A 26,800-nucleotide genomic window follows, 5' to 3' on the forward strand; every position below is an offset into this window, starting at 1 on the left:
AGATCCAGACGGATTTCTGTGGGGGTATCCGGAATTCCTATTTTAAACCCTATGCTGTTAAGGACTGTTTGGTTGCAGTTTGATTATAATCTGGTAATTACCCGTTTTGCTTGCTGCTCCAGGATCTTTGTGACATCTGATCAATTTATGTGTGTTGTATGTGTATATATATATTCTATTAAACGGTATTTCACTTTATACACTTTTATCTTTATGCTTCATTGTATATGGAAAATCTCTCTATGGTGGAAAACCTATGAAGGCAATTAGATTCGAAGAGTGATCTGAAGCGCTGGTTAAGTTTCTTCCTCCAATTTTTTTTATGTGCACTTTTTGGTGAGGGATGAAGGAAACCTCTTGGGAGATCGGGGCATTACCAGCAGTTTATGCGCACTAAGTATTTCTATAAATCTTTGTACAGAAATATTGAACAAAGCCACTTTAGATCATGGAAATCTATCACGGCTCTGATTCAGTAAAATGTAGACAAAAATTAGAAGGCATCTGGGAGTCGTATAGATTAAACAACCTTCCCTTCGCATCAGATAATCCTGTATTATTTTGGCAGGTGTCCAGGCCGTAATCCGAGGTAGCATTATTTCTTATGTCATCAACTGGGAAATCTCTGAGGGATGATCATGTCAAGGCCCAACATGCTTTGACAGATGTGTTTCAAACATGTAAATCCCCTCCTAATGCAACTACTAAGAAAATATATTTTGAAGCTAAATCACATTATGATGGCATGTTTATTAAGATGGAAGAATGTTTTTCCTTTAAAAAAAAGTCCAATGATTCTACAAATATAGCAAAAGAAGTGGTAAACTTATATCTACCATTTTAAAAGGACAAAAACTGCAGATGGTGGTTAGACCATTAGCTAAGCCTGATGGTACCTTCACAACTACCGACACGCAGATAGCTGATATTATGACTGAATTCTAAGCTTTGTTGTATTCACAACCGCCCGCTTCTCCTGCAGCGGAAGTTGCAAGGTTCTGGGAAGACTTACCTATCCCCCAAATACTGGCACAATTAGTAGATTCCCTTATAGGCCCTATCACTGAGGAAGAAGTATCTTGTGTTATTGAACGTTTAAAAAACGGCAAAGCACCAGGCTCCCACGGGTATACTGCAGAATATTATACGATACTAGCACCCAGAATTGTCCCTTAATTGACACTATTTTATAACTCACTTTTGACATTACACTAGATCATGGATCATTTTAATTCAGCCACCATAAACATCATCCCCAAACAAGGTAAAGATCTGGCAGATCAGAGCTCCTATCGCCCAATATCACTTTTGAATGTTGATTATAAGATGCTTACTAAAATTTCTGCAGAAAGGGTAAAATATATCCTCCCACATATGATTCAAAAAGATCAGATAGGGATTATAATTGGCCGGAACTCGACAGTAAACATCAGAAGAGTATTGGCAGCTATTTCAGATGCACAGAACTCTAACACCACAAGCTATCCTTGCCCTAGACGCTGAAAAGGCATTTGATAGAATACATTGGGACCATCTGTATCAATCACTTAGGAAATTTGGTGTCCCCGACAGATTCTTTACTATTCTGTTATATTCTTATTTGAATTCTAAGATTCTATGTAATGGCTATCTTTCTGACTCTTTTCAAATTTATAAGGGTACGAGACAAAGATGTCCACTCTCACTGTTACTCTTTGCAGTAGCCCTAGAACAACTTGCAATAGCCCTCAGACAATCGCCCCTACAGTATATCAAGGGATCATGGTAGGAGGAGTAGACTTGCGTCTTTCTCTATTCACTGATGACATGTCATTGTTTAAGTCACGTCCCAATTATTCTTTACCCATTATCTGAGATATTATAACACAGTTTGGCTCTTTTTCTGCATATAAAATAAACATAAATAAATCAGAAATGTTGCAGTTGTGCATCGACACATCATATGACATGTCATCAGCATTACTCAAGAAAATGAAAGTGGTGAAATCCAAATTTAAATATTTAGGAATTAATATTCCAAGCCATTTATCTCATCTATACTCATATAATTTTACTCCACTGATAAACTCAATTATCACTTTATTAGAGAGTTGGAATGCGTTACCTTTGTCCCTAATGGGAAGGATAACAGTATTAAAATTTGTCATTTTTCTGAAGCTATTCTATACGATTCAGATGCTCCCAATTTCTATCTCTATCCAGGATATTAAAAAATTATACAGAGAATTTCAAAAATTCATCTGGAAAAATGGATGCCCTAGAATTTCCAGAGCTAAATTACACATGTTGCGCTCGGATGGTGGCCTTGGACATCAAAACCTACTGAAATGTACATATTCTATATTTTTCCGTTTAATTGTGGATTGGCTACTGGAAAGGGATACCTACTCTGTGTATGCCTCAGACTGTGCTACTTGTACCCTGTTCTCCCCAGGTGCCTTGCTACATATCCCGAAAAAACTTCTCCCACCTTCTGTACTTAATATTTTCTTTAGAGACATCTACCACACTTGGTGGGCCCTTAATAAACTGTTCAAGAGAAACCTTTGCCGCACTGATGTGATACCACTTTGGGGTAACCATTTGTTTAAACCAGGGCTAGAAAATCTAACTTACCTTAGACTGAAGACAAAGGGCATCAGAAACACTGCTGATGTTTTTGATCCTGGAGGCATGATTCTTTCTTTTTCTGAATTGCAAACTAAATATAATCTTAATAATCACCATTTCTTTGCATACATGGAGTCGCTTCCTAATGCCTTGTCTTCTCTTAAAAAAAACAATGTTCTGATGTATTTGCTGTCTTTCACTAAACAAATTAAATATAAAACTAGATACCTATATCAAGATTTAGTCAAATTGAACTCCCCCAAACTGTAGACTCATGTTCCTGCGTTATGTAAGAATGATGTTCCTTCCTAAAATAATGAACTGATCTTGTTTAAAAACCATGAGACTGCATTGAAAGCACTTCACTCTGTTTCTTTACAAGAAACCCATGTAAAATTCATTCATAGAGCTTACATTTCGCAGGCTCAGCGCAAAAACTTTGAACCCGCCGAAACAGGGCAATGCCCTAAGTGCAAGACCTCATCGGCTACCTTCTTTCATACTGTGTGGTCTTGTGGAGCAATAAAAATATTTTGGAACAAGATTATTTCATATTTTAATATCACATTTAGTTTCAAAGTGTCATTAGATCCTGCAGCATTGTTGTTTGTTAATTTAAATAAACTGGGCTCTAGGGGCTGATACCACCAAGCTCAGTCCTTTCTTAATTGTACTGGTCACTATTGCCAAAAAAGTAATATGGACACAGGGGATACCCCGTTCACCACCCAGATTAGATATTGTCCACCACATGCTTCTTAAAACCATGTATTTAGACAGACACTCCAAGCTCCCTAACATTGAAAAAGGTATTACAGGATGAGTATCCATTATCCAAAATGCTTGGGACCAGAGGTATTTTGGATATGGGATTTTTCCGTATTTTGGAATAATTGCATACTATAATGAGATATCATGGTGATGGGACCTAAATCTAAGCAAAGAATGTATTTATGTTACATATACACCTTATACACACAGCCTGAAGGCAATTTTAGCCAATATTTTTTATAACTTTGTGCATTAAACAAAGTGTGTCTACATTCACACAAATCATTAATCTTTCATATACACCCTATACACACAGCCTGAAGGTCATTTAATACAATATTTTTAATAACTTTGTCTATTAAACAAAGTTTGTGTACATTGAGCCATCAAAAAACAAAGGTTTCACTAACTCACTCTCAGTCAAAAAAGTCTGTATTTCGGAATATTTGGATATGGGATACTCAACCTGTATAACCTTTCACAGTAAATGGGGCTCCTTTATTGCATACTTGCCTACTTTTGAAAACTAGTTTCAGGGAGATTGTAGGTGTAAGTAGAATGCAGCGTGTCATGCTCCACCCAAAGGGTGTGTCTAGCTCTACCTATGGGCGTATATATTGCCACCAAGGGGCGTGTCCTTCAGTGTCAGGTGTTCACTCCAGTGACTATAGGCAAATTAATATTTTGATAGTTTTGTGTCACCCAAAATGGACGCCTCCATATGGGAGACAATGTCCTTAAAACAAGGATTTTTATGGGGCAGCATTTAAATCTAGCTTTTACAATAGACCTGTTAACACATAATAAGCCTAGACAATGTGAAACAACCCACAAAATGAGCAGAACAGACAGTGTAATGGTTAGAATTACTGCCTCACATCACTACGGTCATGGGTTTGATTCCCACCATGGCCCTAACTGTGTGGAGTTTGTATACTCTCCCAATGCTTGTGTGGGTTTTGTCCCAAAATCCAAAAATATATTGGTAGTACATTTAATTAGTCTCCCAATAAAATTCACCCTAGTGTGAATGTGTGTGTGTACACATGTGGTAGGGAATATACATAGAGTATAAGCTCTAATGGGGCAGGGAATAATTTGAATGGCCAAATATTCGCTATAAAGAGCTGTATAATATATGCGTGTGCTATATAAAAAACTGGTAATAAATAATAATGGAGAAAAAAACATCATTTAAAATGTAAACATCATGTTGGTCTACACAATCATTGAAAAGCAATTTTACATAAAATGGATGCAAAAGGGCACATAACAAGCCATGTTAGGAATATCCATGCTTGAAAACAGACCTTGACATCACATTTTCTCTAAAAAAAACCTATTATGGATTTTCAGGGGGCAACATTTAAACCTAGATTTTACAACAGACCTACTAATACATGACAATCCTAAACAACGACGTAGAGCATTCCTATCCTAACCCTCACCCTAGCACCCTAACCTAACCATAAACATTAACCCCAATACCCTTTCCCTGGTCCCAATAGCCTAACAACCATAACCCAACTGTCATTCCTAACCTCTCCCTTACCATAACCCCTAACCTTAATATCTAAACCCAAACCGTTAAACCGACCCTAATATCCTATCCCTAATACCCTAACAACTAACCCTAACTAACTCTAATACCCTACACCCCATCCCCTAAACTAACCCTAATACCCAACACCCATCGTCTAAACTAACCCTAATACCCTAACCCAAACAACTAAAGTAACCATAATACTGTAATCCTAAAGGGCAGACTTGATGGGCCATTTGGTTCTTATCTGCCGTCAAATTCTAAGTTTCCACGAAAACTATAGTACAAAGAGCAGCATACCACAGAGAATGTTTGTGTATGGACAGCATACTACAAGAGGATACTGTAACGCTGACTCTATCCCTATAACACTGACACTATCCCTATAACTCTGACCCTGCACTATAACACTGACACTATCCTTATAACACTGACCATATCTCCGTAACACTGACCCTCTCCCTGTAGCACAACACTGACCCTATCGCTGTAACACTGACCCTATCCCTATAACCCTATCCCGTTTACACTGATCCTTCCCCTATAACCTTGAGCATATCCCTATAGCGCTGAGAGTGTCCCTATAAAGCTGATCCTATACTATACCACTGACCCTATACTATAACACTGACCTTATACTATAACACTGACCCAATCCCTGCAACTCTGACCCTGTCCCTATAACTCTGACCCTATACTATAACACTAATCGTATCCCTGTTACTCTGACCCTATCCCTATAACTCTGATCCTATACTGCTGACCTTATACTAGAATATGGACCCTGTCCCTATAACAATGTACCTATCATACTGACCCTACTGTATAATGCTGACCTTATACTAGAAAACTGACCCTGTCCCGATAACACTGACCCTATCCCTATTAAACTAACACTGTCCCTGTAACACTGACCGTGTCCCTATAACACTGACACTATACTATAACTCTGACACTATTTCTATAATTCTGACCCTGTCCCTAAAACACTGACACTATCCCTAAAACACTGACCCTGTCTTTATAACACTGACCCTATACCATAACTCTGACCGTATACCATAACTCTGACCCTATACTATAACTCTGACCCTATACTATAGCTCTGACCCTGTCCCTATAATGCTGACCCTGTCCCTATATCGCTGACCGTATGTCCCTATAACTCTGACCCTATCCCTATAACACTAACACTGTCCCTGTAACACTGACCCTGTCCCTATAACACTGACCCTATACTATGCCTATAACACTGACGCGGTCCCTATAACATGGACCCGGACCCTATAACACTGACCCTATCCTATAACACTGACCCTTTCTCTGTAACGCTGACCCTATACTATAACACTGACTTTATGCCTGTAACACTGACCCTATACTATAACACTGACTTTATGCCTGTAACGCTGACCCTATACTATAACACTGACTTTATGCCTGTAACGCTGACCCTATACTTTAACACTGACCTTATCCCTGTAACTGTTACCCTATACTATAAATGTGACATGATCCCTGTAACACTGATCATATCCTATAACACTGACCCTATCCCTGTAATGCTGACCCTATACTATAACACTGACCCTATCCCTGTAATGCTGACCCTATACTATAACACTGACCCTATCCCTGTAATGCTGACACTATACTTTAACACTGACCATATACTATAACACTCACCCTATCCCTGTAACGCTGCCCCTGTACTGTAACACTGACCCTATACTGTAACACTGACCCTATCCCTGTAACACTGACCCTATACTATAACACTGACCATATCCCTGTAACGCTGACCCTATACTATAACACTGACCATATCCCTGTAACGCTGACCCTATACTGTAACACTGACCCTATACTATAACACTGACCCTAGCCGTGTAATGCTGATCCTATACTATAACACTGACCCTAGCCATGTAACGCTGACCCTATCCCTGTAACATTGACCCTGTCACTCTAATACTGTCAGTGCTCCCTCCTAGGATGAATGTATCTTGGGCTTGCAAGTCATTGTACAGTAGCAATAACAAGTAATCACACTAGGATTTGGACGGGAACCTACTGTTGTACATCACTAAAATGGCTTTAAAGGGAGAAGTCATAATCATGGGAGACTTTAATATACCTGATGTAAACTGGGAGGGGTCTTTTGCAAGTTCAGCTACAGGTGGCAAATTTCTAAATTCCTTACAGGGAGCTTCTCTCAAGCAATTGGTGAGGGAGCCCACTCGCAAAGACTCAATATTAGATTTAATTCTTACAAATGGTGACAGGATATCAGACATATACTGTATGTGGGTGAGTACCTGGGATCCAGTGATCATCAAGCAGTATGGTTTAGTATGAAGACAGGATCCAACTACTGTCACACAAAAACAAAGGTGTTGGCTTTTAAAAATGATGACTTTGCAAAAATGAGGAGATGTTTAAGTGATTTATTGGCGGCCTGGAGGAACTTTGAAGAAGTGCAGGAGAGGTGGGAAAAACTAAAAAGTGCAATAATAAGGGCAACAGACCTTTGTATAAAAAGGGTTAGGAAAAGCACCAGGAAAAGGAAGCCAATGTGGGTCACACATGAAGTATCAACTAGTGTGAAAGCAAAAAAGATGGCTTGTAGGAAATACAAACAGACTCAAAATAATAACGACAAAGAGGTGTATCTTGACAGACGGAAGGATGCTAAGAAAGTGATCAGACGTGCAAAGGCAGAAGCTGAGGAGAAAATAGCCCAGTCAGTAGATAAAGGGGGCAAAACTTTTTTTAAGTATATAAGTGAAAGGAGAAAATCAAATGGAGGAATAATAAGACTTAATACAGAGAGTGAGAATTTGGTGGAGGGAGACAAAGCAATAGCAGATCACCTAAATATTTTTTTTTGCTCAGTATTTACAACAGAAGGAGAAGGGAAGGGGCCACAGTTAAGTTGCAAGGACATTCATAAAAATAAGGTAGATGAAAGTACATTTACAGAGGAGAAGGTCCTAATGGAACTTTCAAAACTAAAAGTGGAGAAATCAATGGGGCCAGATGGGATACACCCAAGGATACTAAAAGAGCTAAAAGATGTGCTGGTGAAACATTTAACAGAATTATTTAACCAGTCACTAAATGCAGGTGCAATTCCAGAGGACTGGAAAAGAGCAAATGTAGTTCCACTGCACAAAAGTGGAAGCAAGGAAGAAGCAAGTAACTACAGACCAGTAAGCCTTACATCAGTAGTAGGGAAAGTAATGGAAAAACTATTAAAATAAAGAGTTGTGGAATATCTTAAATCAAACAACTTACAGGATCCAAAACAGCATGGATTTACTGGTGGGAGATCTTGCCAAACAAATCTTATTGACTTTTTTGACTCTATGATGAAAATAATAGATCAAGGGGGAGCTACAGATGTAGCATATCTAGACTTTAGTGAGGCATTTGACACTGTCCCACATCGCAGACTGCTAAATAAAACTGAAAGCATAGAGGTGGGTTATAAAACAGTTAAATGGATAAGAACCTGGTTTCAGGATAGGAAACAGACAGCTGTAGTAAATGAAGTGCAATCTATGGAGGGAAATGTTACCAGTGGAGTACCCCAGGGATCTGTACTTGGACCAGTTCTCTTTAATATCTGTGTTGGTGACATTGCAAATGGTATTGAAGGGAAAGTATGCCTTTTTGCAGATGATACAAAGATATGCAACAGGGTAGACACGGTGGTGACCTAGATAGGCTTGAGAAATGGTCAAGAACGTGGCAACTACAGTTTAATGCAAAATCATGCACTTGGGTCTTAAAAACCTAAAGGCTAAATATGGTATCAAGGGTACTATAATGGAAACTACTGAGGAGGAAAGGGATTTAGGAGTCACTATTTCAAGTGACTTAAAGGCAGGAAACCAATGCAACAAAGCAATGAGAAAGGCAAGTCAGATGCTTGGTTGCATAGGGAGAGGAATCAGTAGCAGGAAAAACGAAGTAATAATGCCACTGTATAGGTCATTGGTACGGCCCCATCTGGAATACTGTGTCTAGTTCTGGAGACGATATCTCCAGAAAGATATAAATACATTAGAGAGTGTATAAAGATGGGCAACTAAAATGGTGCATGGCCTACATCACAAAACTTACCCGGAAAGGCTAAAAGATCTTAACATGTATAGTTTGGAGGAGAGAAGGGAAAGGGGGGACATGATAGAAACTTTCAAATATACCAACGGTCTTAACAAAGTTCAGGAGGGAAACATTCTTCAAAGGAAGAGAAGTATTAGAACTCGAGGACATACACTGAAACTGGAGGGAGGCAGGTTCAGGGAAAATTTAAGGAGAAATTACTTCATAGGAAGGGCACTGGATAAGTGGAATAGCCTCCCACCAGAGGTGGTAGAGGCTAAGACGGTAGAGCAATTTAAACATGCTTGGGATAGGCAAATGTACAAGAGATGCCCACTTTCAGTGTCTACCGACGCTGCAATCATGCTTTGTGCCTCTTTAGATGCCACCATCAGCATTGCAAATGCAGGATTTCTGCAGGGAGGTTTCTGTATGTATTTAAATTATATAATATGGGACGGTATCAAATGCCGGTCGACGGGATTCAACCTGTCATGATCCTGACAGCAGGATACCGTCCACCGTAATGCCATGCTGCGGGCACAGGTTATATTTTTCCTCTGTGGATGTCGTGGACACCCACATAGGGTGAATAGCCTGTGTAGCTGGGATTCCAGTGGCAGATTTCACACTGCTAGTCCGGAATCCGGCATTGTGACTGCCGAGATCCCGACTAGTGGTATTTTAACCACTTCCCATATTTTATATATATATATATATATATATATATATGTGCAAAAAAGGTGTATAACGAGCGCTTAATACCTAAACGTTTACAATAAATAAATTAATCAAACAAAATTCGTGCATAACCATTCACGACAATTCCAAACAGCACTCCCAAGTGTAGGGGCTGCAGTATAGACTTTCTTATTGACTCATATTTCGCTGAGTCATAAATACAAATGTTCAATAGGGATAAAGTCTCTGCGCCTTCAGTGCTTTGGTGTGGAAACTTCCATCTGTGTATAACAAATAATATATGCGTACCAGAAATATGATCAAGTTGTGCCTGTGGTGGTATCTTTAATTGGTCGTCTTCCCTTGTCCTCTTACTCCATGTATGAACACCCTCAGCGAGGTGTTAAGACACAATTTACATAGGCAGAGAGGGGAGATTTGTGTCAGCAAAATGCTCTTAATATTATAAAGTGACTTGTGACTTACTTGTGCCAATATATAAAATATTTTTTATATAAAGTGCTCTGTGCCTATAGTGTTTCAATAAACCACTATATTATATGTGATTTCTAATATAATCAGAATCACACCCGAGTGGCTAAAAAAAATAAAATAAAAAAGGAAGGTAATAACTCACTCCTTTTAAGAATGCTGCTCCTATGAGGTAATCCTTGACAAAGTACAGTACCTCTAAAAGGAAAGTTTTTTTCTCATGGAAAAAAACAGAAAGAAAAAGGAGCTGATAGTGTGATATAGTTTTTCACAATTTTTAATCACACACATACATATAAAAATGGAATCGTACAATTTAAAAAGTAATAACAAGCTTATCTGTTGTACAGGTCGTTGGAGAGGTAGTGGAAGCTGGCCCAATGCGTTTCGTGCCTTTAACAGCTTTTGTGGGACTTCCTCAGGGGACTGCAACCCCTGAGGAAGTCCCACAAAAGCTGTTAAAGGGACGAAACGCGTTGGGCCAGCTTCCACTACCTCTCCAACGACCTGTACAACAGATAAGCTTGTTATTACTTTTTAAATTGTACGATTCCATTTTTATATGTATGTGTGTGATTAAAAATTGTGAAAAACTATATCACACTATCAGCTCCTTTTTCTTTCTGTTTTTTTCCATGAGAAAAAAAACTTTCCTTTTAGAGGTACTGTACTTTGTCAAGGATTACCTCATAGGAGCAGCATTCTTAAAAGGAGTGAGTTATTACCTTCCTTTTTTTTTTAGCTACTCGGGTGTGATTCTGATTATATTAGAAATCACATATAATATAGTGGTTTATTGAAACACTATAGGCACAGAGCACTTTATATAATTTTTTTTTTATATATTGGCACAAATAAGTCACAAGTCACTTTATAATATTAAGAGCATTTTGCTGACACAAATCTTCCCTCTCTGCCTATGTAAATTGTGTCTTAACACCTCGCTGAGGGTGTTCATACATGGAGTAAGAGGACAAGGGAAGACGACCAATTAAAGATACCACCACAGGCACAACTTGATCATATTTCTGGTACGCATATATTATTTGTTATACACAGATGGAAGTTTCCACACCAAAGCACTGAAGGCGCAGAGACTTTATCCCTATTGAACATATATATATATATATATACACACACACACACACACACACACACACACACACACCACACACACACACACACACACACACACACACACACACACACACACACACATAAATATGTATATACACACACAAAGTCACACATACATTAAACGGGTGTAGTATGGTCTGCCGGTGGTCGGGCTCCCGGCGACCAGCATACCGGCGCCGGGAGCCCGACCGCCGGCTTACCAACAGTGTGGCGAGCGCAAATGAGCCCCTTTCGTGCTCGCTGCACTCGCCACGCTATTTTATTTTCCCTCCAGGGGGGTCGTGGACCCCCACGAGGGAGAATAAGTGTCGGTATGCTGGCTGTCGGGATTCCAGCGCCGGTATACTGTGCGCTGGGATCCCGACAGCCGGCATACTGAAGACCACCCCATTAAACAGAAAGTCACATATACTGTACATTACACACAAAGTCACACATACATTACACACACATACATCCATATATAGACACACTCACTTACTCTCACTCTTACCTGGCTTGCAGCTGCAGGTGTGGTCATTATGCCCCTTCCCCTCGTGGTAAAATTCCATGATTCGCGGGTCAATCAGGAGGGGGCATTGCCAAAATGACCCGCGAATTGCAGGATTTTGCCAGGAACAGCAGTTCTTGAAAATCAGTGCTCGTGCTCCTCATCTGTCCGGGGGGATTCTGGGCACTCAGAAACCCACCTTGCGTGCACCACTAATCAGTCTCACCATTGAGACTTGCATATATCCTGTGCTAGGTTCTAGGTGCATCTATCCTGGGTTAGGTGCATCTGATTAGTCAGGCCCCCTGTACAGTGGCGTCATGAGGGGGGTGCGGGGGGTGCGGCCCGCACCCAGGTGTCACCCTTCAATGGGGCGACACTAAAAAGAATTGTACACCCACACTCTATTCACCGCCGCGGTGCCGCCTGATCTGTACTGCCGCAATCTATAGATGCCGGGTGCAGGACGTCACTCTCGTGACGTCACCACGCACGCCGGCACCGCAGGGCAGATCATTCTGTGAGGGAGAATGGGAGTCGAGTGCATGGTGCCCACGTGGGGTGCGCCCGGCTCCCGTCTTTGCAGCTAGCGGGGTACCCGGCTCTCCTCCCTGCCTGCCACCGCCGGAGCGCCTCCGGGCGCGCACAGGAGATGCGCCTGGATCTCATCCCTGCCACTGAAGGAGCACCGCCGGGCGCGCACAGGAGATGCGCCTGGATCTTGTCCCTGCCGCTGATGGAGCACCGCCGGGTGCTTGGTTCCTGTACCTAACGCTGCTGGAGCTGGTAGGCTTTAAAATTAAATGACAATCTCCAGTATGTTCCTGTCCAACCCAGCATCCTTATCCCCAGTCTGTCCCTCTCCCACTCTGCATCCTCTCCCACCCAGTGTCCCAATCCCCAGTATGTCCCCCTCCCACTCTGCATCCTCTCCCACCCAGTGTCCCATTCCCTAGTCTGTCCCTCTCCCACCCAGTGTCCCAATCCCTAGTCTGTCCTCCTCCCACCCTGCATCCTCTCCCACCCAGTGTCCCAATCCCCAGTATGTCCCCTTCCCACTCTGTGTCCTCTCCCACCCAGCGTCCCAATTCCCGGTATGTCCCCCTCCCACTCTGCATCCTCTCCAATTCCAGCATCCCAATCCCCAGTATGTCCCCCTCCCACTCTGCATCCTCTCCCACCCAGCGTCCCAATCCCCAGTATGTCCCCCTCCCACTCTGCGTCCTCTCCCACCCAGCGTCCCAATTCCCGGTATGTCCCCCTCCCACTCTGCATCCTCTCCAATCCCAGCGTCCCAATCCCCAGTATGTCCCCCTCCCACTCAGCATCCTCTCCCACCCAGCGTCCCAATCCCCAGTATGTCCCCCCCCCCACTCTGCGTCCTCTCCCACCCAGCGTCTCAATCCCTAGTATGTCCTCCTCCCACTCTGCGTCCTCTCCCACCCAGTGTCCCAATCCATAGTATGTCCCCCTCTCACTCTGCGTCCTCGCCCACCCTGCGTCCCAATCCCCAGTATGTCCCCCTCCCACTCTGCGTCCTCTCCCACCCAGTGTCCCAATCCCCAGTATGTCCTCCTCCCACCCTGCATCCTCTCCCACCCAGCGTCCCAATCCCTAGTATGTCCCCCTCCCACCCTGCGTCCTCTCCCACCCAGCGTCCCAATCCCCAGTATGTCCCCCTCCCACTCTGCGTTCTCTTCCACCCAGCATCCCAATCTCCAGTATGCCCTTCTCCCATTCTCCGTCCTCTCCCACCCAGTGTCCCAGTCCCCAGTATGTCCTCCTCCCACTCTGCGTCCTCTCCCACCCAGCGTCCCAATCCCTGGTATGTCCCCCTCTCTCTCTGCATCCTCTCCCACCCAGCATCTCCCCCTTCCTATGTCCCTCTATCCTCTATCCATTATGTCTTTCTCCCACCCTGCATCCCCCTCTCACCTAATGCCCCCAGCCTCCTCAGTCCCTTCCTCCACCATGTGTCCTCCCTCTCACCCAGTGCCTCTTAAGGACACCCGCCTTCTGATTGGCCACACTCCTTTTTCGGCATCGGCCACAGTACACCCTCGAGTGGACACTACCCCTTTCAATTTTCCATACCCCCACTTCAAAATTCCCTCTTCGATTACCGTATGTGTGTATATGTATGTGTGTGTGTGTGTGTGTGTGTGTGTGTGTATATATATATATATATTTTATACACACACTGATAAGAAACCATGTGGTGTGCTACGGGAGAAGGTCCATGGGGGGTGACACCATGAGTTACCACACCGGGTGACACCAACCCTAGTGACGCCTCTGCCCCTGTAACCACCCAGGAACATCCAACACATCTTGGGATGCATGTGTGGTGAAACTGAGATGAAATATATCAAACCAATATTGCTGCTGCATCTGACTCAGAATCAGGTCCATAAGGCTGTATACGATGCAGTAGTGGTGCTTGCTATATAAAATAACTACAAAAGGGACATGCATATGTAAATAGTCACTCTGCTTCTATCTGCTGATCTCACTCATTATAAAAAGTAGAGAGATGCAATAATTAGAGAATAGCAATTACAAACAAAAAAGAGAGTTATGGTAGACTTACCATGGTTAACTCTCTTTTTGCGAGGTACACTGGGTTCCACAGGGAAAACATCATTGTGCAGAGTGGATCTTGATCCAGAGCGGCACCAACAGGCTAAAGCTTTAGGCTGTCCCAGGATGCATTGTGGGGCCTCCTCTATAACCCCACCTCCAGGCACTGTGAGCTCAGTTTCGTTAACCAGTCAAATGTAGGAGCAGGTAAGATTGAAGGCAGATGTTAATTACATAGAACCACATTCTCATGACAGGAGAAGGGACCAGCGGCTAATGCCATACAAGCCCATAGAAGCTAGGTGCATCAGGGTGGGTGCCCTGTGGAACCCAGTGTACCTCACAGAAAGAGAGTTAACCATGGTAAGTCTACCATAACTCTCCTTTTCTGCAGCGGGGTACACTTTATTCCACAGGGGAAACATCAGGTGATGTCCTAAAGCAGTTCTTCAAGGGAGGGGACGCGCCTTAGTGGGTATAAGAACCTGGCGTCCAAAGGAAGCATCCTGGGAGGCAGAAGTATCAAAGGTATAGAACCTGATGAACGTGTTCACAGAGGACCACGTAGCTGCCTTGCACAATTATTCTGCAGACGCGCCACGGCGGGCTGCCCAAGAAAGTCCAACAGACCGAATAGAATGGGCTTTAATAGCAGCAGGAGCTGGGAGTCCAGCCTGCACATAAGCTTGTGCAATCATCATTCTAATCCATCTGGCCAAGGTTTGCTTATTCGCAGGCCAGCGACGTTTGTGGAAACCAAATAGTACAAACAGGGTATCTGACCTCCTGATAGAGGCAGTTCTCTTCACATATATACGGGGAGCCCTTACCACATAAAACTTAAAACAGGTTGAACATCATGGGCAATTTGCCTCTATTCAACCTCAAATACTATGTTACTATGTATGTTACAGCTACAGACCGCTCTTTGGGGGACAAGTCAGAAGAGATAAAGGCTGGAACCACAATCTCTTGGTTAAGGTGGAAAGATGACACCACTTTTGGTAAGTAACCTGGGCGAGTTCTCAGAACTGCCCGGTCACAATGGAATATCAGAAAGGGTGGATTACAGGACAAAGCGCCTAGGTACGATACCCTTCTAGCTGACGCAATACCCAGCAGAAACACGACCTTGGTTGTGAGCCATTTAAGGTCCACTGACTCAAGAAGTTCAAATGGAAACTCTTGCAGGGCATTCAGGACAACAGACAGATCCCATGGAGCCACAGGAGGGACATAGGGAGGCTGAATCCGTAACACACCCTGAGTGAATGTATGAACGTCAGGTATAGACGCAATTTTTCTCAGAAACCACACCAACAAGACAGATATCTGAACATTGAGGGAGGCCAGACGAAGGCCTAAGTCCAGGTCTTGTTGCAGGAAAGCCAGGATTCTGGATGTTTTGAATCTGTATGCATCATAGTTCTTATCAGCACACCAGGTGAAGTATGAATTCCAGACCCTGTAATAGATCCGGGCAGATGCCAGTTTGCGGGCTTTCAGCATAGTTTGGATGACCACCTTAGAGAATCCGTTGTCCCTCAGGAGTGATGCTTCAAGAGCCACGCCATCAAAGCCAGTCTGGCCATGTCTGGATAGAGACAAGGGCCCTGTACGAGGAGGTCTGGTCATTGAGGAAGTAGAAGAGGACGTTCTGTCGATAGACCCTGCAGGTCTGAGAAACAATGCCGTCTGGGCCACGCCGGAGTGACTAGAAGTAGTATTCCTCCTTCTTGCTTCCGCAGGACCCTGGGCAGGAGTGACACTGGAGGGAATATGTAAGGCAGCCAAAAGCTCCATGAAATGGCTAGTGCGTCCATGAACGCTGCTTGAGGATCCCTGGTCCTTGATCCGAATACCGGAACTTTGTGATTATGTCGAGATGCTATGAGGTCTACATCTGGTAGGCCCCATGTGTCCATTAGGAGTTGAAAGACTTTCAGATGAAGACTCCACTCTCCGGCATGCACGCCCTGATGACTGAGGAAGTCCACTTCCCAGTTTAGGATGCCCGGAATGAACACTGCCGATATTGCTGGCAGATGCCATTCCGCCCAACAGAGGATTTTTGACACCTCCATCATGGCCATGCGACTCTGCCATGATGATTTATGTATGTCACCATGGTGGCATTGTCTGACCTTACTTGAACAAGCCTGTTCTGTATGAGAGGCAGGGCAAGGGTCACTGCATTGAACACTGCCTGCAACTCCAGAATGTTTATTGGAAGGAGTGATTCTTCTCGGGTCCAGTGACCCTGGAAAGTGTGTTGCTCCAACACCACACCCCATCCCCGCAGACTGGCATCTATTGTCAACAGGACCCAATTGGGGATCCAGAAAGGACATCCCCTGGTTAATTGCTGGTCCTGGAGCCACCAGGTCAGCGACAGCCGAACCTCCGGAGTCAAAGTGATCATGTGAGACTTGATCCGATGAGGTAGGCCATGCCACTTGGAAAGGATTAACCTCTGCATAGGGCGGGAATGAAATTTAGCATACTCCACCTTGTCAAATGTCAACACCATTAGGCCAAGTACTTGCATCGCCGAGTGTATTGACACCCTGTTGCAAGAAAGGAAGCATCTTATCCTGTCCTGAAGTTTCACAACCTTCTCTGGAGACACGAACAGATGTTGACTGTGTGTGTCCAGGAGTGCCCCCAGGGGCACTATGCTCTGAGCTGTGACCAGTGAGGATTTCTTCCAATTGACAAGCCACCCATGGGCTTGTAGGAAGCTTACCATCAGTTGTAGATGACTGATGAGGACCTTGTGGGAGTTTTCCAGGATCAGCAAGTTGTCCAGATACAGCAGGATACTGACTCCCTGGCGATGGAGATGTGCCATCATTATGGCCATAACCGAGGAGCCGTAGCCAGTCCAAATGGCAGAGCCTGGAACTGATACTGTAAATTGGCAATAGCAAGCTGCAGATACTGCTGATGTGACTTGGAAATATGCAGGTATGTATCCTGTATATCCAGGGATACCATATAGTGCCCGGGTTCCATCGCTAGTACAATTGAGTGCAGAGTTTCCATTCGGAACTTGGACACTCTGATAAACTTGTTTAGTGACTTTAGGTTGAGAATAGGCCAGAAGGACCCATTGGGTTTCGGAACTAGAAACAGGGCTGAGTAGTAACCCCTGCCTCTCTGAGACAGGGGTACCGGCACTACCACTCCTGTATCCAGAAGAGAACTCACCACTTGCTGCAGAGCTTGCGCCTTTTACGGATCTGAGGGAATTACCGTGGCGCAAAACTGACAAGGGGGACGTCTCTTGAACGAGACTGCATACCCGTGAGAGACAACTTCTCACACCCATGCGTCTGAAGTGGTCTTTAACCAGACCTGGGTGAACTGCAGAAGTCGGTCTCCCACCCTGGGATCCCCCAGGGGGAGGCCCGCCCCATCATGTGGCAGGCTTTAGTCTTGTTAAGAAGCAGGCTGATGGGCCGCCCAGGACTGCTTTGTCTTGGGCTTAGTGGTTTTGTAAGCACGAGATTGTCTCGGGTATGCCTGGCCTTTTGCTTTCCCTTGAGGCCGAAAGGAATGAAAAGTGGTACCTTTTGCCTTCTGTGCAGAAGGATTAGTATTTGGGCTGAAGGCAGTCTTAGCTGTCGCCAGTTCAGACACATTTTCTCCAACTGAAATGTCTCCCTTAAAAGAGAGTACCTCCAAGGTCTTTTTGAAGTCCAGGTCAACCTTCCATGACGTCAACCACAGAATACGGCGAGCCAGGACAGACATACAGTAGTCGACGCCTTGGCTGCCAATACACCAGCCTCAGAGGATGCCTCCTGTATGTAATAGGCGGGGGTGGTAATGTGAGACAGGTACTATCTGGCATTGTCAGATATATCCTCGGGCAGCTCCTTCTCTAATGCCTAAACCCATGCTTCGATACCTTTAGCAGCCCAAGAGGCAGCAATAGTGGGTTCATGTACAGCACCCGTAAGGGAGTAAATAGATTTCAGGCATCCCTCCACATGCTTCTCTGTCGGTTCTTTCAGTGAAGTGACAGTAGTAGTCACAGGCAGAGTGGATGACACCACTAGATGGGTGACATGAGAATCCACCGGCAGTAAATTTTCCCACTTATTACATAACTCTGCTGGGAGAGGATAGTGAGCCAAGGCCCATTTAGAGAGAGGGAACTTTTTCCCTGGATTAGCCCAAGGTTCCTGACTGATGTCCTACAAAACGTCAGAATGGGGCAATAGATTTTTAACCACCTTTTGCCTTTTAAACATATCAGTTTTCTTAGTGACAGTAGTGGATTCCTCATCATCATTGATATGTAGGATTTGCTCAATAGCAACCACTAGAGCAGGAACATCAATTTGTACTTCAGAGTCCTCGTCCAATACACCAGATTCAGTGTCTGACAGGACAGTACCCTCCTCTTCAGATGAAACATCTGGGAGATTTGTGGATTGAGAAGAATAAGCAGCCCGCTTAGATGACCCAGAGAAACGGGAGTGACCTGGGGTAGATTTTTTATCTAACTAAAGTTTGTGTTAACTGCTGTAACTGATTACACAAATTATCTGCCCAAGGCAGATTAATCATAGGGACAATTTGAGGCTGTAATGACACAGGGGGTCCCATAGGGGGCGTTAGGTGTTCCGCCAGAGTACCTAGTAGGTTTGAGAACGCGGCCCACGATGGCTCCTGATTGGTTACAGCAGCTGCGGACTGACTAGGGGGTGTATGACATGCAGTACACAGACCATCATACACAGCTTCCCCCCTCTGGTAAATCCTTGGTGCATGCTCTGCAAGATGCAGGAGCGTCCACAGATTTACTGCCCTTTCTGTTAGACATTGTACACAAATGCAACACAGAGCGAATTAGTATGATAAAGCCAGACAGAGTATAATACCTGCGAATAAATCCGTTAGTATGTGACTGAGTCCCCAGTACACAACACCTGCAAATAAATCCAGTATTATGTGACTGAGTACACAGTAGAATACACTTAATAGGTAAATACTGTGATGGACTATATAAATGACCCTGACACACCTAGTCACAATAGCAATGCAGATAATTATTAGTAAGACAATAAAACTGCACTGAACTAGTATATGTACATACAGTACTGTCCTAGACCGGAGGTATATATCAGAATACTCGTACAATATATCCTGCAATTGGACCACTTTTTCTTTACTGATGCTGTCTATATATGAGACATGTAGAATACTCAAGTGTTTGTAAAGTCACAGCGTTGTATACAGGCGGCTTTACAAGGGAGACCTTGGCCTGCACTCCCGGAGACCAGCCGCAGCTATGCTCTAAGATGGCGCACAGTGTCTCAGTCAGGGAGTGAGGGAGAGTGTGAGGAAGCTCCAGAGCGGGAAAATCTGCAGTAGATAGCGCCCTGGGCTGGGGAGGAGCTACAGGTCAAGCGCTGCCTCCCCTATGGTAGGCATCACCGCCAGTACTACGGAGCCTTATTAACAGGGGTGTTAGTACACCCGACCTCTACTACTATGCCCTGGTGGATATAGTGGGGTCACTGCCCGGTGACAATGTCCACACCAGCGTTGCAGTCCGTCTACCTAGACATGCGATCGGAACGCGATTTAATAGCAGGTCCCCCCTGGGGGAAGCTCTTACCTCCTCCCCGTAGCAGCCACATGAACCAGGAGAGCGTCTGCGACCGCGTACCTAGAGCCATAGCATCTCTGCCGCAAGTACCCGGGAATGGGCCATGGGAGTATGTGACGCCGCTGGGGAGCTGACGGAGACGCATCGCTGAATGTCACCCTGACATATCAGTGCTGCGTCCCTTGAAGTCTTCTGAAAAAGCTTTTCTTCAGGGCTGCCCAGCGCAGCCCTCCTGTTAGTGACCTGCTTCTACAGGCACCAACTCAAAACTGAGCTCACAGTGCCTGGAGGTGGGGTTATAGTGGATGCCCAACAATGCATCCTGGGACAGCCTAAAGCTGTAGCCTGTTGGTGCCTCTCTGGATCAAGATACACTCTACACACAATGTTTTCCCTATGGAACACAGTGTACCCCGCTGCAGAAATAAAAAATAATAATTAATAAACATCTGACGGGTCAAGCTCAGTTGGCTGTCGCCCGTCTCTCCAACTCTCCCATTGCACCAGCACACACAGGGTAACATCACACTGCACAAGAACACACAGGATTACACCATACAGTGGAAGCACACACAGGATTACACTGCACAGTGCCAACACACACAGGATTACACGGCATTAGACCGGCACAAACAGGTATACACCACACTGCATCAGCATACACAGGATCACACCGTACAATGGCAGGACACACAGGATTATACCACACAGCGGCAGCACACACAGGGTCACACTGCATTGCCACCAGCATGCATAGGGTTACACCACACTGCAAGAGTACACACTAGACCGGCACACACAGGTATACACTGAAAAGCACCAGCATACACAGGATCACACCGTACAATGGCAGGACACACAGGATTACACCACACAGCGGCAGCACACACAGAGTCACACTGCATTGCAACCAGCACACATAGGGTACACCACACTGCAAGAGTACACACAGGGCTACACTGCGCTGCATCAGCACACACATGGTTACGTCATACAGTGGCAGCATACTCAGGATTACACCGCGCAGTGGCAGCACACACAGGATTACACGTCACTAGACCGGCACAAACAGGTATACACAGGGCCGGTGCAAGGTTTTTCAGCACTCGAGGCAAATCATCAGCCCAGCCCCCCACCCCCTTCCCTGCCAAAATATCAAGCCCCTTAGGTGAAAAAGTGCAGACATGGCATAATATAAATTCCACCGCCACCGCCCGATAGGGTTAGGCACTGGGGGGGGGGGGGGAGGTTGGGGATATGCTGTGGGAGGGGAGGTTAGGGTTAGGCACTAGGGGAGGAGGTTAGGGTTAGTTTGCAGGGAGGGGAGGTTAGGGTTAGGCTGCGGGAAGGGGAGGTTAGGGTTAGGCTGCGGGAGGGGAGATTAGGGTTAGACTGTGGGAAGGGAGGTTAGGGTTAGGCTGCGGGGAGGTTAGGGTTAAGCTGCGGGAGGGGAGGTTAGGGTTAGGCTGCAGGGATTGGAGGTTAGGGTTAGGCTGCAGGGAGGGAAGGGCTAGGGTTAGTTTGCGGGAGGGAAGGTTAGGGTTAGGCAATGGGGGGAGGTTGGAGAAAGGCTGTGGGAGTGGAGGAGAGGGTTAGGCTGGCAGTACCTATAATTAAGGGACACACAGTCACACACTGACTGGGGAGGGCCTGGGTCAGTGGCGTAACTACTTCCCCCGCAGTCCTCGCGGTGGCTTGGGGCCAAGGGGCTGCGGGGGCGCCACTGACCACTGACTTAGCACAGATTGACATGCGGACGAGCGTCCGCATGTCAATCTGCGGTCTCCTTCCCTCCGCTGCTGTGTTGGAGGGACACGGAGGGCACAGCGCGCGCCTCTCCCGTGTCCCTCCTGGCTCTCCGGCCGGTCTAATAAAGGAAGTGCCGTTCGTGAGCTCTGATTTGTCCCTTTACTAGTGCCAATTATGGGGGGGGGGCACATTTTTTGGCTTGGGGGAGAAAAATTTCTAGTTACGCCACTGTCCTGGGTGCAATCCACTGTCCACACACACACACACACACACGCGCACACACACACACACACACACACACACAGGGTTAGGAGCCAGTGTCAGGCGTACCAGCGGTGACAGTGGACTGAGGATCTCTCAAACGTGGGCCTCTGTCAGGACAGCGAGAGGTAGGAGCCGGACACAGGGGAAACCTCCAAGTGGAACAGCCAGCCTCCTCATCCCTGCCTTCTCCTCCCTCCCTTTCTGCTCTCTGCTCTCCCGTCTCCCCGCTCACTCACCTTGGTCTGTTTCCTGGTGCTGGTGTCAGGGCTTGGTAGAGCAGGTAGAGATGCTCTTGTTCAGGCAACATGTCCGCAGCACCTCTGCTACAAGCACTGTGCAGGGAGAGAGCAGCCTGCGGATCCACAGGATAATCAGCCCACATCGCCGCCGCCAGTCAGGATGCGCTGGCGATAGGTCAGCCAGTGTTGGAGGAAGCCCCTTCTGCCCTGAGTAAAGGTGCCGCCCCCGTTCATGGGGTCGGGGATGGGGTGAAGGGTGGAGTGAGCGACGCAGCATGGGGAGGAAGGAACAGCTCCTGCGGATGACTAGGGAGCGGGTGCACACAGTGCCACCCTTCATGTGCCGACGCCTATAAGCAGCTGCCTAATGGAAGCGCCGGCTCTGGGTATACACCACACTGTACCAGCATACACAGGATCACTCCAATAGCAGGACACACAGGATTATACCATACAGCGGCAGCACACATAGGGTTACACCACACTGCAAGAGTACACACAGGGTTATACCACTATACATCAGCACACATATGGTTACACCATACAGTGGTAGCACAAACAGGATTACACCGCACAGAAGCAGTACACACAGGGGCACACTGCACCAGCACACACAGGGTTACACTGTGACTGCACTGCATGACCACACACAGGGCTACATCACACTGCATTAGCACACACAGGATTGCACATCCCTAAATCAGCGCACGCAGGGTTACACCTCACTGCAGAAGCACAGACAGTGTTACACCACACTGCGCTAGCATACACAGAGTTACATGCTCCTGGCTGGCTTGTGGCACCCTGTCTTCTATGGCAGCAGCAACAGCAGCACAGCCTGGATATTGTGCAGGATGCCTCCCTGAGCAAGGGTGTGGTATGGTATGCCGGCGGTCGGGCTCCCGGCGACCAGCATACCAGTGCCGGGAGCCCGACCGCTGGCTTACCGACAGTGTGGCGAGCACAAATGAGCCCCTTGCGGGCTCGCTGCGCTCGCCACGCTGCGCTCGCCACGCTGCACTCGCCACGCTGCGTGCACGGTGGCGCGCTACGCGCGCCACGCTATTTTATTCTCCCTCCAGGGGGGTCGCGGACCCCAACGAGGGAGAATAAGTGTCGGTATGCCGGCTGTCGGGATTCCGGCGCCGGTATACTGTGCGCCGGGATCCCGACAGCCGGCATACTGAAGACCACCCCTGAGCAATCGTCAGTGCTAGTTGTTAAGTCAGTAACTGCGGAGTGTAAAGTGTATAGGTGTCACCGCTGGTATCTCGCGATGTATGATAGTAGCAGAGCAATGCAGATCTGTAATACCCCTTTCAGACTGCAAATGGTGGGTCGCACCTGGGAGCCATACACGACGGCTTCCCGGGTGCGACCCGCCTCGTCCCTTTTCACCAGGTGTACCCAGCCTGGCATATTGCCTGGTTGGTGACGTAAGCGGTGACCAGTGCATACAGTGTGAATGGGCCGCATCAATCCGGCAACCTGGGTTGAAGCCGTATTCAACCATGGTCACTACCAGGGTTGAAATACCGGGTCGCTCGACCCAGGATATTTCCCTTGGGCCATTTCAGATCGCACAGCAAATCAGGTTACTGCGCACTCATGTGCAATAACCCGAGTTACAAGCTGATGGTCTGAAAGGGGTATTAGTGATCTCTGCAGCACCTCATCCTGTGAAGTTTCTACAGCTGTCACCACAGTGCCCAGATCTCCCAGCTCTGCAGCCCGCTCCCATCACCTCAGAGAGATTTGCTCATAAGCCTTGGACCTGTTTTGCACTGACAGCTGTGAGCCAGCGCTAAATGTAGGGATCTGCACTTCTGTCTGAACATTCTCACTATTGGGTCAGCCGCCAGAGCACGCTGCATTGGCAACTGCTGGGACCATCTGCTGCTGGGTCATCCAGTTTCCTTCAAATACAAGCCGCTGAGGAGAGCATGGGGCCAGTCCAGCGGGAACTGTCCCATGCTCCTGGTAACACAATCTGCCCCTGTATGGGGCCCCTGGGTGACTGCCTTGGATACACTGTTGGTAATCCGGCACTGGATATGGCCTACTCTAAACAGACTGTACAGTTTTTCCAAAGGGGTGCTATACTCTGCACACCACAAATAGAAGTAACTTGGGCTTGTACAACCTCAATCTTCTTCCCTGGGCATATTGGGCAGCAAGTTTATCTTATGTCTAACTAGAAATACCAATTTGTTTTATTTGCATGATTGGTAGAACAATGGCAATGCAGACAGAGATTCAATTAACTAACGGGTTTACCCTGCAGCTAATTGAACATGCTGTCCAATTGAGTTTGTTACATTCTAAGCCCCAGAGGCAGGATCTTTCCTCACAGCCTCAGTAGCTGCATGGGAAAATGTATGCTAAAATGCAGACTGTACATTTTAACATGCAGGGAAACCTATAGATTTCATCACTTTGTGCAGATTTATCAGTTAGCGAATGTCAACCCATGGTTTACAATGCAGGTAAAATGCAGATAAATTGAATAGCTCTGGGCGTGATACCCAGAGCTGTTTATGCACCTGACTGAATCACCCTTTAATGTTTAATAATACAGTAACGTCAGCTATGAATAATGTCTATACTGTACAATGACATTTCCTTTAGCATTTGTACATGTAATCGTCATTTCTGTTTCGGTAGATCTTGATGCACTATAACTACCATCATGACATATTTTCAACGTGATCATATTTATGTAATTTAAAATGCCCCTCTTCTATATATTTTAATGCTTGAGGTCAGAGAACATTGATAGTGGGAATACTAGTAGTAATCAATATGATAAGAATAAGAGGAATGTATATATGATGTAGTGAAAAATGGAAGTTTCCAGGATAACTATAGCTTCATGGTGTGAGGGACATGGAAGTCTGGCTGTATAAGCTGCAGATAAGCATTTGCTATAGTCTGGAGAGAACGCTGTCCAGTACTAAGCATGGTGTGACTGCACAGAGGAACTGTATGAGACATTTCCGAGTATGAGACATGTATATGTCATTCATGCTATCACGCTACTTGTCCTAGTTTTTTTCTATTACCCCTCACTCCAAAGCATCCTCAGCCATGAATTCTGTATGTTCTCAGATGAATAAAGAGCACATGGATACTCACTGGAGTTGTGCTAGCTGTAGTCTTTGCAGTGTTCAGGGTCTCTTTTTGTGGGACTTCTCTGTCACTGTGATACAGTATAAATGAAAACTTAGTAAATACAACAGTAAAAGGGCTCATGAAAATGCAAGTTGTCTTATGAGTAATAAAAGAAACTTACTTTTCATCTGCCAGCAGTGTATACATCTGGCTGTCTCATACTGTTGCAGTTCTCACTGAGTCTCCCCTCACTTCTGCCTGCTAATCCTTCTCTGGTCTGCTAATCCTTCTCTGGTCTGCTAATCCTTCTCTGGTCTGCTAATCCTTCTCTGGTCTGCTTCCCATGAGTTACTCCCTGTGTCTTGGACCATCCTTCCCATCCAGTTGAGACATGCTGCGTAAGAGTCACGCCCAGCTCATGCCTAGGCAGCATGGAGAGGAATGTTTCCATGGCTCTCCCTGTCCCCTCTCTGCAAACATACTTCCCTGCTAATTCCCCCCAGGGTCTCTGAGAGGGACACAGAAATGTGCAGCTATTTACCAAACTACATATGGTTTTGGTTTTTTTCTACTTGCTTACATGTAACTCCTACTAAATTTATTCCCTCTATTTTTGTCACTCTGTTTTATTGTCTTTCAGTTCCCAACGCTCTTATCTGCGTTACAGGCTAGCAATGGGATGGCTGAATGACGCAGATAAGATATATGACTTTTAATAGAACACTGTAGAGGATACTAGCTATGAAACTAAATTCCCGTCAGCTGACTTACAGAGTCCTACTTTTCACAGAAACAGGCAGAATATAGTTATCTACTACTACCACTACTATTACTACTACTACTACTACTACTACTACTACTACTACTACTACTACTACTACTACTACTACTACCACCACCACCACCAACACCACCATTGGAACTGGACATATTCTTATAGTACTGTACACCACAAAATATTTGAAAAACCCTCTATAATTCATCTGTGCATTGACCATTCATAATAACCATTGTTAGAAAAGGTTATTTCTCTGACGTCCTAGTGGATGCTGGGAACTCCGAAAGGACCATGGGGAATAGCGGCTCCGCAGGAGACTGGGCACAAAAGTAAAAGCTTTAGGACTACCTGGTGTGCACTGGCTCCTCCCCCTATGACCCTCCTCCAAGCCTCAGTTAGATTTTTGTGCCCGAACGAGAAGGGTGCACACTAGGTGGCTCTCCTGAGCTGCTTAGTGAAAAAGTTTAAGTATAGGTTTTTTATTTTCAGTGAATCCTGCTGGCAACAGGTTCACTGCACCGAGGGACTAAGGGGAGAAGAAGCGAACTCACCTGCGTGCAGAGTGGATTGGGCTTCTTAGGCTACTGGACATTAGCTCCAGAGGGACGATCACAGGCCCAGC

General features: G+C 45.8%; 1 protein-coding gene across 1 annotated transcript in view; it reads right to left on the reverse strand.

Annotated features, from left to right (window-relative positions):
- The window catches only part of LTB4R2 (leukotriene B4 receptor 2), a 62,555-nt gene extending 36,849 nt beyond the window's left edge, over positions 1 to 25,706 (reverse strand). The window contains exons 1-2 of the mRNA XM_063914005.1: positions 25,582 to 25,706; positions 25,425 to 25,488 (exon numbers count right to left, since the gene is read on the reverse strand). The gene's annotated coding sequence lies outside the window, so the exon portion shown is untranslated. The remainder of the gene's footprint in view (positions 1 to 25,424; positions 25,489 to 25,581) is intronic.
- Positions 25,707 to 26,800: the final 1,094 nt, after the last annotated feature.

The sequence above is a fragment of the Pseudophryne corroboree genome, chromosome 1 (genome assembly GCF_028390025.1).
Source record: "Pseudophryne corroboree isolate aPseCor3 chromosome 1, aPseCor3.hap2, whole genome shotgun sequence".
NCBI classification, from domain to species: domain Eukaryota; kingdom Metazoa; phylum Chordata; class Amphibia; order Anura; family Myobatrachidae; genus Pseudophryne; species Pseudophryne corroboree.